The following is a 12,342-nucleotide window of genomic DNA, read 5'->3' on the forward strand; positions in this document are numbered from 1 at the left end:
CATGCTGGACACTGTTGTGCATTTTCTATGAATCGCCTAGTCCTACAACAACATTATGAAGTAGGGATCACATATTCCCATTTTATAGATAAGAAAGCAGGGACAGAGGTGAAGCATGCTGCCTAAGATCACCTGGCAAACAAGAAGTCATTACTGAACACAAGCATTTGAACCTCTGATTCTTGTCTCTTAACCTCTTCTCTATATTGCTTTTGGGCAGGGATTTAGCATTCCCCCACCATCAGCTTCCTTTTCTCCTTTGTGCAGCAGGCTCATATCTAGCCTTCAGGATGAGTAGTGGATTATCATGTGAAGCTATCTGTGTGCCTCTCCATACTGTAAAAGGTTTAAAGGGCTTCTCAAGCCCAGCCTGGTTTTCTCTCACGGAGGGCAAATCAGGAGAGTCTTCTCTATCTTGCTGGTATGTTGCCCAGATTCCTACTTCTCTGTCTCCCCTTATAATAACACACACCCCTTTTACATATACAGGATACATTCCAAAATCCCCAGGGGATTCCTGAAACCTGTGATAGTATTGAATACTGTAATCTAATCCCTTTTCCAGCTTGACTAAGCACTTAGTCAAGGCTGTGGCCTAACTTATATAGTTTTAGGTGTAATAAAGAAAAAAGGAAAAAAAAAAAAAGCCAGATGAATTTCTTCTCCCTTCTCCACAATTTCATGAAGAGAAGATACATTCTTACTATAGATCCTTGCAACATTGTATAGTATTATTTTTATTCCTTATCAAGTCAAGAACTTTTTTCATTTAAAGAAAGTACTATAAGGATTCTCTTTAGCATATCTGAATTGCCATTATCACTACTCTTGCATTTGGGTACCATGCAATAAAATAAAATAAAGGTCACTTGAACACAATCACTGTGATTCCATGACAGCTGATCTGAAAACAGAGACAACTACTAAGTGACTAATGGTCAGGTAGTGTACACAGTGTGGATAGACTGGACAAAGGGATGGCTCATGTCTGTGTGGGAAGAAGTGGGATGATGAGATTTAATCATGCTACTCAGAATAGTGTTGCTTCCTTTTTGCATTTTTTTTCCACAGTATTTTCAACTAAGATTGACCCTGGGTAACAAAAATCACAGAAAACAAAACTACAGATGAGGATTACATTCTGGCTGAGGATCCTCTCTTATCAAGGCTTCCTACATGCTGGGCAATGAGCTAAAGTTTTTCTCTCTTCATACTTTCCCAGTTGCATTTAGGGGTTAAAGGGGTAGAGTGACACTGGAAGGTAACACAGCCAGGGTGCATTCTATGTCCTTCCACCACAGAGATCAGCTTATTCACAAACCCCCAACATTTGTTCAGATGAATCCATTACAGCCTATCAAGCTGAACTGTGTGTGTGCAAATGTTACTGGGAGTCAAGGTCAGGCCCAACTTCTGTTATATTTACTAATGATTTCAGGGCCTGTCACTGCAGAATATTCTGTCCCCTCTGACACTGATATTGACCGTCCAGCAAGTTCTCTTCCTCCTTGCTCTCACAAATATCATGAACCTATCCTCTGTGTTGGGAATGAATATTTGATTGCAGAAGCAGAGAAAATACAATTAGCATGGAGAAGGGAAATGATTTGAGGGAGGTGAGCTTTTCAGTGACCTCAGCGTCATCCAGTTAACACTCCCTTTGCCTTGCTCTAAAGTAAGGCAGACCCTCCCACCTACTCAAGGACACAGTGCTATGGCACCACTGAGACCTGGAGCTGGGGACACGCTGCTGCATTCTTCTTGGTCAGGCAGCAGAGGTTTCAAAATAGGGTTTCAGTTCCTCAACTCCTCAGCTTGCCAGTGGAAAAAGTGATTTGCCAGCTGCATGTTTGGGTAGTTCCTCAAACACTTGTGGGGCAGGAGCTGCCCTGAGTCTGGGCTTCTGGGTTGACACTTTCTGTGTGTACAAGGTACAGCCACATTTTTAAGAAAGCTTATTGTAGGAAGGGCTGGATTTACAAAGAAACAACTGCAGGTGGGTTTTTCTCTTGTCTTCCTCTATATCCAGCCTCAATCCCACTTCCTATTCTGAGCCTCAGGTTTGCTGGGTTGATTGCAGCTCACAGTGGGTGCCAAGCTTTTTCCTCCTTTAGTACATTTACAGTTTCTAATCAGAACGCAGCCTGCTGCTCCTCCAATATTCTGATGCTAGCTCTCTAAGAAACCCTTGCCCAAACAGCCCTCTGTCAGGATAGGTGCAGCACCTCTTTGCCCAGGTACCTCCTCTTGACTTCCCACCCTGCTGGGCCCTGAAGGCCACACCTTTTGTTCCAAAACTCACAGAAGCACAGGAGCATGGTGAGGTGGTAGCAATGCTTTTCTACTTTACTACTGGTTTCCAGCCCCACAGCCTGGCACATCAACAGAGGCTGAATGGTTGTTGAATGACTGAATTACTACAAGAAGATCCACAAACTCCCCATTAAGTCAGCTCCTCCAGAGTTGGGCATACATAGCAGGATAACAAAACAGAATCTGGGGACTTAGTTGAGAAACACACAATCTGTGGGAAATTGGGCACATATTACTCCTTCAAAGGTATAGATCATCTGGTTTGATAGGAAGCCAGAAATCAGGATTGTTAGGGTTATATTCCACTGTTTAAAGTCAAGTGATTGTAGGTATTTACTGCTCTTGAAAGGACCATGTGATTGCTAACCTTCCCCAGACCCTGGAGTTCAATGGGGTCATGTGATGAACTCTGGCCCATGGGCTACAAACAGAAGTGTTATGGATACTTCCAGGCCAATGCATTTAAGAACCAACACCTGTCTCCTAACGTGATTACTGAGAAAGCCACTTGTTCTAATTGGCACAGTTACTCAATAGTAAGCCCTTGTCCCTGAGTGACTCTGAATCACAGCCTTCTGCTGATCCACATCAGATATACAATGGGAAAGAGAAATAAATCTCTGTGATAGGCCTCTGGTATTTCAGAGATTTGTTATTGCACCATAACCCACCCTAGCCTTACTAATGCAGTAAATTTAAAATGGTATATACATTTAACTTAATATTTTATATTTAAATATATTTCAAAAGGAATATAGTCAGACCTAACACACTTTTGAGACAGATGCATTTAGTGGGGCTCTAGTTTTTCGTCTTCTAACTCATGACAAAACTCTACAATACTTTGATTTTCCACAGCATTTTGCTGTATGTAGTAGAAACACCCAAAAATAAAATTTCCCTATAAGTCAGATGGTGGTTTCTTATTAATAGAAGTTATTTCCTAAAAAGCTTTGGGCTGGGAGCTGCTAAGACCTTATGCATGCTTTTTCTTCAGAGACTTAATTTTCCCATCTGTACCATAAAGAATATTGACCTCCAATGTGTTTGACATATTCTTAATTGTAGAATTTTTGTTCAAATGAAAAATTTATGCAAGTCATACTAAAAGGAGCTGCTTTGGTTGACAGTAAGGTGTGTGTCATGTAGCCCCATCCACTAGAGCACCAAGATTTCCTTTTTGGATAGCACTGGCCTCCTTGGCTAGCATTTAGGAGTACTTTGCCTCTGAGGGCCGGTTTATGTAAGGACGTGGCCAGTGTGCTCAGTCTCTAGCTGAGGTGGGGTGACATCCACTGCACAGAGAAAGAATCAGGAGGAAAGTTAAAGAGGGCCCTAGACTGCAGATAGCAAAGTGAAGGGAGAAAGGGAAAGATGGGCTTATAAGATAAACAGGCAAGCTTGGCAGGGATAGAGGGTGGGACACCATCCCATGGGAGGGCAGAGAGGATAGTGAGCAAGGTTGGGAGGTGTGATGGGGCCCGCTTTAGTAACAGGGCTCTTTCTGTTTGCTGGATTGGGCCATGCACCTTATGGGACAGGAATTCTAGTCCCACAGAAAAGGAGTCTCTCTTTTAAGAGAACCATACATGTATTTGTATCCTCTGACTTTAATCAGTTGCATGGCCTTTACGTTAGTCACTTGGTCTCTCTGGCTCTCAGATGCCTCCATCCCAAGCATGCAACACAACCTATCTCCCTGAGCTCCTGAGTCTCTCTCTCTCTGGAATGGCTGGCAGAATTCTACTCAAATGAAAACACTGTGTCTACTGCTTTACCAGATCGAGGGTGGAGCTGATTTTCATTCATTCTCTCACTCTGGGTCTTGGTGAGTTTCAAATAGTATCTAAGACACAGTCAAGAAATGTCAAGAAATGACATTGAATGAGAACTGTGGGAAAGAAGGTAACACCCAGCAGGAGAGGAAGGGGGATGTTTCTCCATTTGGAACATTTTCCTTAGACTGCCTTCCATGCATTGAATCTCCTTGTGCCCTGGGCAAGGCCTCTGAATATCTCTGAAAAACTGTTTTTTCAATCTCTATAACAGCACAATCTTGAAAAGGCAGAAGCCCAATGAAAGTACAAGTTGATTCAAGAGAGGATGCTTAGGTGCAAGCAGAAGCCTGAGCCCAGAAAGGATGAGGCTAAGGCTGGCCTGCCACCCAGGCACAGTCTGCAAAACACAGAGTGACAGATGCAGCTGGACAGGCCTAGTTGGCCTGCCTGAGGGCGCCTCCCCTCCCCCCAGCAGCCTTCTTTGTCCTGGCTTGCTCCCTGGCCCCAGGCCCCAGGGCACACAACTCAGGCCTCCAAGCTTGCTTCTCAGGCTCCTCAGAGGAGAGGCCCCCAGGGGCACGGGTGTGCCAGCCAGGCTACCTGTCCTCAGAGAACAAGCAGTGAGTTGTTTTCACTTTCCACTTCAGCGGCTGCTCTGCCAGCCGTGCAGAGACAGCCTGCTATGGAGGGACAAAGGCCAGGGAGGCCTTTACAACTACGGAGCCTGGGCCCTCTTTTCTTTTTTTGAAGTCTTGGGGCTAGTTATTACAGAAGAAGGTGACCCTATGATTCTTCAGGGAAACATTGGGGCCCAATTTCTACAGGTCAATTGTAAAAGAAGAAAAAGGAGCCAAATGAAGTAGGATTTTCAGGAAACTAAACTGTGTGCACTTGAAAGCCTCTTACAGTAAGATTATATACTGCCTTCTTTGCATAGGTGTTGGGATCCTCTCTTGGCAATATGGATAATACATCCAAATTAAAAGATTCAAAGCTAGCACCAGTGAAATCTAAGTGGATTACCTCTTGATTACCTGTTTAAATCTTGGTTACCTCTGTTCTAACATTTTATGACATCACGGCTCTTATTTTCTCACTTGAGCATGATTAAAATCAAACAGGTAATAAAGAAAGTGACCTGGGAAGCACAGGAAAGGAGGCCAGATGGTGGGGCACAACTGGGTACAGGCTGTTCTACCCTGCATTCCTGGGAAGCCTGAGTCCTCTGCTCCTCTGCAGCCCTGGCCACAACTTTCAAACATCATCCAGGGCAGCAGGGAGGCCCTGAAAACAATGAATCTTTAAAAGGGTCCTCCCTGCACCTGTTAGCCAGCAAATGGCAGGAGGTTCGCCACGGGAAGAAGCCAGCTGCCTCTAAGGGGGTCTGGCTGGACAGCAGGCTGCCCCTTAGCAACAGATTTTGCTAAAAAAAAGTCAGCTGTTCAAGTGTGGACAGCGGGCAGTGACTGTGCAGCTGCTGTTCTCTCCTGCTGTTCAGTTTCAATGTCCCCCCTCCCTTTCTCTCCACCCCTACCATCACCCACCTCTGGTTCAGCCTCCTGACCCAGCTCCAGTTGCGCCAGCTGGGAAGCGCTAGAGGATGCAGCACACAGTCCGATGGAAGTGACAGAAGCCTGGGAAGTGCAGGAGAGGCAGACGCAGCCATTGCTCCCTCCACTCTGGGCTGACCAAACCAGCTCTTCTCTATTGGATCCCTAACCCTCCACAGTCCTAGGCTTCCCCTGAAGGGTTTCCCTGAGCCCATTCAGATTCCTGGACCTCCCCTTTCTCTGAAGAGCCTGATTTTTGTCCCCCATGCATACAGCAGACTGGCCATCCTCCTAATGCTTCCTGATGGCCCTCCCCCAGACTCCCAGGGCTGGGTTCTGTTTTCTGCCCTTGTTTGCAAGTCACAGCAATCTGGAATAAGAAAGCCATTTCCAATCTTACTGTCCCTTCTTAATACTTTATACCCAAATTCCCTGGCTCTGTGTCCGCCACCACAAATAAGGTTTACCTCCTGTCTATAGAACAGGGGATCTGTGGAAAGAAAGATCCTCCCAGAAATAGCTTAGTATTAAGGTACTTAGTATGGTAGCTAGACAACATCCCAACTGTCTGGGGCCAGGGGTGCAGAGCAGAAGGGCAGACCCTCTAAGCTCTTGCCAACAAGTGCTTGCAGCCTGGCTGCCCTGGGCAATCTCCATAGCTGTCCTACCCGTGCTACCTCTGCCCCAGGCTGTGTACCACAGGAAGCTGCTGGGAATGGTTCCCTGGGAGGCACAGTGGATCTCAGAATTTTTTGGCTCATGGAGTCCTTATGAGTCTCTTGAAAACTTACCACACTCTCCTCAGAAAACTGCATGAGTGTACGTGTGCACACATATACACTAAACTTGCACACTATTGAAGAAGGGCCAGGGAGACTGCTTTCATGTATCCCTAGAGTCCCTAGATCCCAGGCTGAGAATCTGTACTGAAATGTGTCACAGCAAGAAAAAGAGGAGGCAGAGGAGCATCAGAGAGATGGGTATGTTTTGCAGTGGCATCAATCTTGGTATATGACCTCAGTAGGCAGTGCATCTCTGGGGCCTGGATCTTGCCAGAGTTTAGTGGTAGCTGGACTAGAATGTCTTCAGGACTCTTCCAAGCAGGGTATTCCTGGGCTCTGTGACATCCCATCTGTGTTCTCCAAGGCCAGGCAAGTCAAGGAGAGGGAGTTTAAGAGATTTCCATCAGTTGTACATGCTGGGGAAGGAGGCTGGACACAGAAAAGGAGACCTAGGAAACTCGAAGTTCCCCTTTAGCAGAAATGAGAAAACTACAGACATTTTGGGAAGTGCACCCACTTCCTACTTGATGTTAATTTACTTTAAAACAATTTCAAAATATTTTCTTCAGTGTACTCTGTGAGAAGATAACCTCTCAACCTTTGTAATGCGCTGAGCTCAAAGCTCTGTTCTGTGTTTCTCTGGCTGTATGACCCCTGGCAAGTTCCCTTCCCCCTCTGAACCTCTCTGGTTTCTCATTTATCAAATAATTATAATTCTAGATGAATTTTATGAAGGCAAATGAGACCTTTCAGATGGGCATAGTATGGACTCATCTATAATAAACAGAAGCTCCCATTAACATCACTGTTGACATTGGGAGTCAGGAGTTCTAGGGGCTCCAGAGAAACAATAAGGCTCTGGAAATGGGAATGTAAAATTCAAAGAGGATGAGAGTTATCTTCTTGCAGAAGTGACTATGAGTGAGGAAATAGACTGAGTGTACTCATGAAACCAGAATCAGATCCCCAGGGCTGCAAAGCCTCAGATGGCCTCACAGAGGCCATCTGAGGCTTTGCATTAATAAAATGACACACACCCAAGTTCTGTTCATGCTTTTTATCTGCCATGATCCAGGTGGCCCTGACCCAAGGTGATACTGAACCTTAATTCTGTTCTCTACCTCCAGGTCCCCCCACCACTAGAGGCTCCTGGGGTTCAGATGGACACTTTAATCTGTGCATCAACCTTACTTTCAATGACAAGTCTGGAAACACCACACTACACACAGAATTATGACTAGAACTAATAAAGACAAACTGATCATACACTGACAAAGTGGTGAAATGCACCCCATTACAACTTATAGCCAGCAACTTTTTCACCTATTTGCAATGTGTTTCATCTTCTCTTCTCTCCCTCTCTCCTCTGCATACTCCTTTCTTTTCCCTAGAACCTCCAGTCCCAGTGACAGTAGCCCAGGAACTACACAGAGGATCAGGAGGTCTGCAGACTTGCATTTACCTGTTGGTTACAGTATTCACTTTCAGTTTTTGTTTTCATCATTTCTGACAACAGATTTTGATTGACACAGCTAAGTATAGTGAAGACAGTGAGGGTCCCTTCTGCCACTGTGGTGGCAAACTTTGGAGTCTAACCTGTTTGGGTTTGAATTCCAGAATCCCAGGCCTCATTTGCTGCATGACCTCATTTAATTCCCATGTGAAATAGGGTTTCTAAATCTCTGCTTACTGAGTTTTAATAAAGTGCTGGCTGGCCTGGCACTGGCCTGGTATGAGAGGAGGCCTCCCTTGTCAGGGTTATGCCAGACTCATGATAACATTAAGGCATCCTTCAGCAATGTAGGTTCAGACACAGGAAGAGCAGGGAAGCAGGTTGTATAAGCTTCAAAGCCAGGGGGTGGGGTGAAGGAGGCCTGAAGGCACAGCCAGCCCTGAGTTTAAATTCCTGCTCTACCACTGGCTCTTCTGAGTAAGGGTAGACACTTCTGTAATTCTTTAAGCCTCAGTTTTTCATCTGAAAATGGGGATAATGAAAGTGTCAATATCACAATGCCGCAGAGTGTGCGGTATATTGTGTTGAAACCCTTAGCACAGAGTCTAGTAGAAGGCGAACCCTCCACAAATAGCGATTGTGAGACAAGCCCCTCTTTCTGCCTATATTTTGGTCTCGGTTTTCCATCTGTGAAATCAGAGAGTTGTGCAAAAGTGCTCTGAAGCTCTCTTCCCAACTCTAGGATCTATTCTTCTAGGAGACTGACTGAGGTGAGGGTTGAGGTGGGCACAGGTGAAGCCTGAGACCGCACTCACCTATCATGCTAATATCTTAGCTCCTAAAGTGACTTCCTCTTGAAGGAGGTGCCAGGCACAGTGCCCATTGAAAGCTTTGGGCCCGAAGCCCGCAATGCGCCAGGCTGGCAGTGGGAGGAGACTCCGCGCGCAGCGGTCAAAGGGCACAAGTGCCCAGGCTCCAGCGCATCTGCCGGGTGACAGCCCGGGGCTCGGGGGTGTGGTGCTCCATGGACGCCCACTAACACTCCTGCCCGGGCATCACTCACCGTCCAGTCATCGCTCCATCCAGAAGCCACTGCCAGAGCCGTGTCCCAGCCTCCAACCAGAGCTGCGCCCGCATGGGAGCTGAGCCCGCAGCGCCTGCGGTCCACCGGCTCTGCTGCACTGGGACCCGGCCCGCCCCTCGCCCCGCCCTTACCCCTATCCAGCCAATGGCACCTCCCCATCCTTCCCTCCCCTCCCGTCCTGGACTAGCCCCTTACCTCTCACTGGCCGATGGGACCGTTCTTGTGCACCGCCCCGCTCCGCCCTGGGCACCCGCGGAGACCTGGCGCCTGGCGGTGCCGGAGGGTGGATGGGGAAGGTTTGGGACGTCTGCGTACTGATTGCCGGGTGTCCTCGGACTACCGGTTGGCGCGCCGCGAGACCCGAATCTGTGGTCCCCGAGGGCGTTCCAGGATGCGCGAAGAAAAGCAGCTCGACCTGGCCCCAAAGAACCGGGTCTGCTGACAGCGTCTAGGGGACCCTTGCATAATGTGGACCCTTGGATGATGTGGACCCTTTGGTTTACAACAAAGGCCGCTGCGCAGGCGCCGCTATTACTTTTGCCTCTTGGGATGGTGTGGGGCGGGGAGTGGAGGGGGGACTTATCAATAAACACTCGAGCCTTTGTTATTTATTGTGCAAGGGGCACCTGTATGCAGTCTGGCGATTTGCTTGGCATGGCCTGTTCAATAACTTTTGTATCATGTAATAACTCTCATTCTATGAAAAAAAGAAAGGAAAGGAAAAGAAAGGAAAAAGTTAATCTTTACAGGCATTGAAGCAGAAAGGACAGAAAAACCACAGGCCATTCAGGGAAAGTGAAAGAATTCACTGTTTCTGTGGTGAGGGTTGGCAGGATTGGGAGCGTATCTTATGGTTAGCAGTTTCTGTTTTATCTCATCATTCCAAGTCCTGACCTCCGAACTTTTTGGCCTCAGCCTCAACATAAGTCATTTTAGTTTTGCTCAGTCTGTGTTTCCTAATTTTTCCAGGTTCACAGGACCATTTTAAAATCTGATAGAGATCTTCTAAAAAATGCAGGTGTATATGTGTCACATTCAACTTGGGATTTGAGTCAATGGGTCCCAGGACCTCAGTTCAGTGGGGCTGTGTTAATGGTTGTTAGGACTGCTGGATTGGGAGCAAAGAGATTATGCCATCTACTGCCTCCCTCCGTGATCCTGCCCATGTTGCAACGCTTCTGGGCCTGTTTTCTTACATAAAAAATGTGAAGGCACTAAAGATGATCAATTGAGGAGTTCCCCCATCTCTACTTTGCTTGTATTCTTGAAGAATGACCCATCCTCTACCGGGTCCAGGGTTCCCTGTGGTTGCTGACATTTGTCCTTCTACAACCCAGAAGTCAGACACATTAAAGCTGAGAACAATAATTGGATGCTTCTTAAAGGTTTTTAAAACCAACACATAAAATTCAACCTCTCAACTTCTGAGCATTAGATCCCCAAAATTAATTAATTTCCAATAGGAAAAGTAAAGAGAACATCCAGGAGATATTTGGTTTCCCTAAGGTTTCCCAGCACTTGAGCATGATTCATTGTCACAGTTAATGCTCTTCTAGCCTGGAGTGGTGATTTAGCTTGGGAAGCAAACCCATGTGTCCTGTGCACCCATTGTATGTCAGACACTGTGTTAGGGATCTTGCAATTCTGTGAGTCTGCCAGGCAGTGGGTGTTTCTACTTGCATTTCACATGATCCATAGCAGGATCCTCTATTCTTTCAGAAGGAGGGGTCACCTTGCTTTTCAGTATTCCATAGAACCTTCTCTGCCACTCCCCTCACTTATGATGAATGCTATAGATACTGTGAGTACTCTTAATCATTCCCTTCTCCTTTGGAAAAGAAAAAATGAAAAAAAGGAAGGAAGGAAGGAAAATAAAAGGGAAGGAAAAAAAAGAGAAAGAAAGGAGAGAAATCACTTTGTTTGGAGCAGCAACATGCCAGGCCCTAGCAATGGATCAAGATTGCTTGCATTTTTTATACTATACATATAACCTGATAATGGGTCATGAGATTAATCAAGTGGATGTTGAGACTCATACTTAAAAGAATAGATGAGAAAATATCAGTATACAGCACGCATTGTAAGTTGTGTTTCATAAAACTTGGCTTGTGTCATTTGTGTTTCAATTGTGTGTATTAGGCTGTGACATAAAATGTGTTTCTCACTGTGTATCACAGTCAAAAGAATGAAAAAAATCCATCTCAGTCAGCTTCCTTTGAAGCTAGCAGTGCCATAACATCTACTTCTGGGCTAAGAGAGGGGGGGAAATTATGTGGGAGAGAGAGGATTTGATGGAGGATGAATGTGGGAGGGCCCCAAGTCATGTGACCAGCATTTTCCTCTCCTGATTAGTTGAGGCTCTGTTGGTCACTTCCAGTGGTCTGGCCGCATCAAAGTGGCTGTAGATGGTGGCCCCGATCTTGAGAGTCCTAAAAATGTTGCCAAATGTGTCTTCATGTGTGTGGGCATGTCTTCCTACATCCCCAGGGATTGAGTTACCTTACCTGTCCTTGTAACCCTGCCCCTCTTGACCTTTTTTGGATGGAAATTTTTAAGAATCAGAGTCCCCCCAATAGAAGACTACTCCCGAACGTGCTAGCTCTCTCTCTTTCTCACTCTCCGTTTGGGGAGCTTGAGGCTGAGGGCAGAGGAGCTGACCCAGGGCTTGAATTAAAGGTAAACTGTGTGTCTGTGTTTTATCTGATACCTTAGGAAATTCACTCAAGTGACCTTTAGTTTAGCTGCCCGTGCTGGCCAGGGGCAGTAGATGAAGACATCTTTTGCTTTCCTGGTAGAAGAACAGATGTCACCTGCCCTGCTTTTCTGTCTCAAATATAAATACAATGTGTAATGTTTGGAACATTGGCAACCATTTTGAGATCATGAAACAACACGTCGTCCATGTCCTGAGGTTGGTGGCTTATAAAGATAAAAAGATTTGGGTTTGTATTAACATTATAGAATATCTGCACCACACCTAAAAAAAAAACAAAAACTGTTTACAAAAACAGATGGCATAACACATGTGACACATGAGCCATAGTTTGTCAACTTCTTGCCTAGATGATCTTGTGTTCTTTATGGCTTCTCTGATCTCATCTCCGTTTACTTCTCTCCTTTCTGCCCTAGTCATGCTGTTCCTCTCACATACCAGGACTGTTCCTGCTTCAGGGACTTTGCATTTGCTGTTCCTTCACCATGGAAGGCGATTGCCCCAGATGTCTGCAAGACTGAATTCCTCAGCTCCTTCTGGTCTTGACTCACAAATCACCTTCTCTCTGAGGTATTCCTGGCCCCCTCCCTAACATACCCATTTCCTGACCCACACATACCCCTCTCTAGTATGCTGTCTGACTTCTTAGTTGAAAGCTCTTTGGAGGGA

At 46.0% G+C, this 12,342-nt stretch overlaps 1 protein-coding gene across 1 annotated transcript in view; it reads right to left on the minus strand.

Annotated features, from left to right (window-relative positions):
- Rassf4 (Ras association domain family member 4) overlaps window positions 1-9,064 on the minus strand; it is a 35,658-nt gene extending 26,594 nt beyond the window's left edge. Inside the window, exon 1 of the mRNA XM_027947915.3 lies at window positions 8,940-9,064. The gene's annotated coding sequence lies outside the window, so the exon portion shown is untranslated. The remainder of the gene's footprint in view (window positions 1-8,939) is intronic.
- Window positions 9,065-12,342: the final 3,278 nt, after the last annotated feature.

Source organism: Marmota flaviventris, chromosome 4 (genome assembly GCF_047511675.1).
Source record: "Marmota flaviventris isolate mMarFla1 chromosome 4, mMarFla1.hap1, whole genome shotgun sequence".
In the NCBI taxonomy this organism is placed as follows: domain Eukaryota; kingdom Metazoa; phylum Chordata; class Mammalia; order Rodentia; family Sciuridae; genus Marmota; species Marmota flaviventris.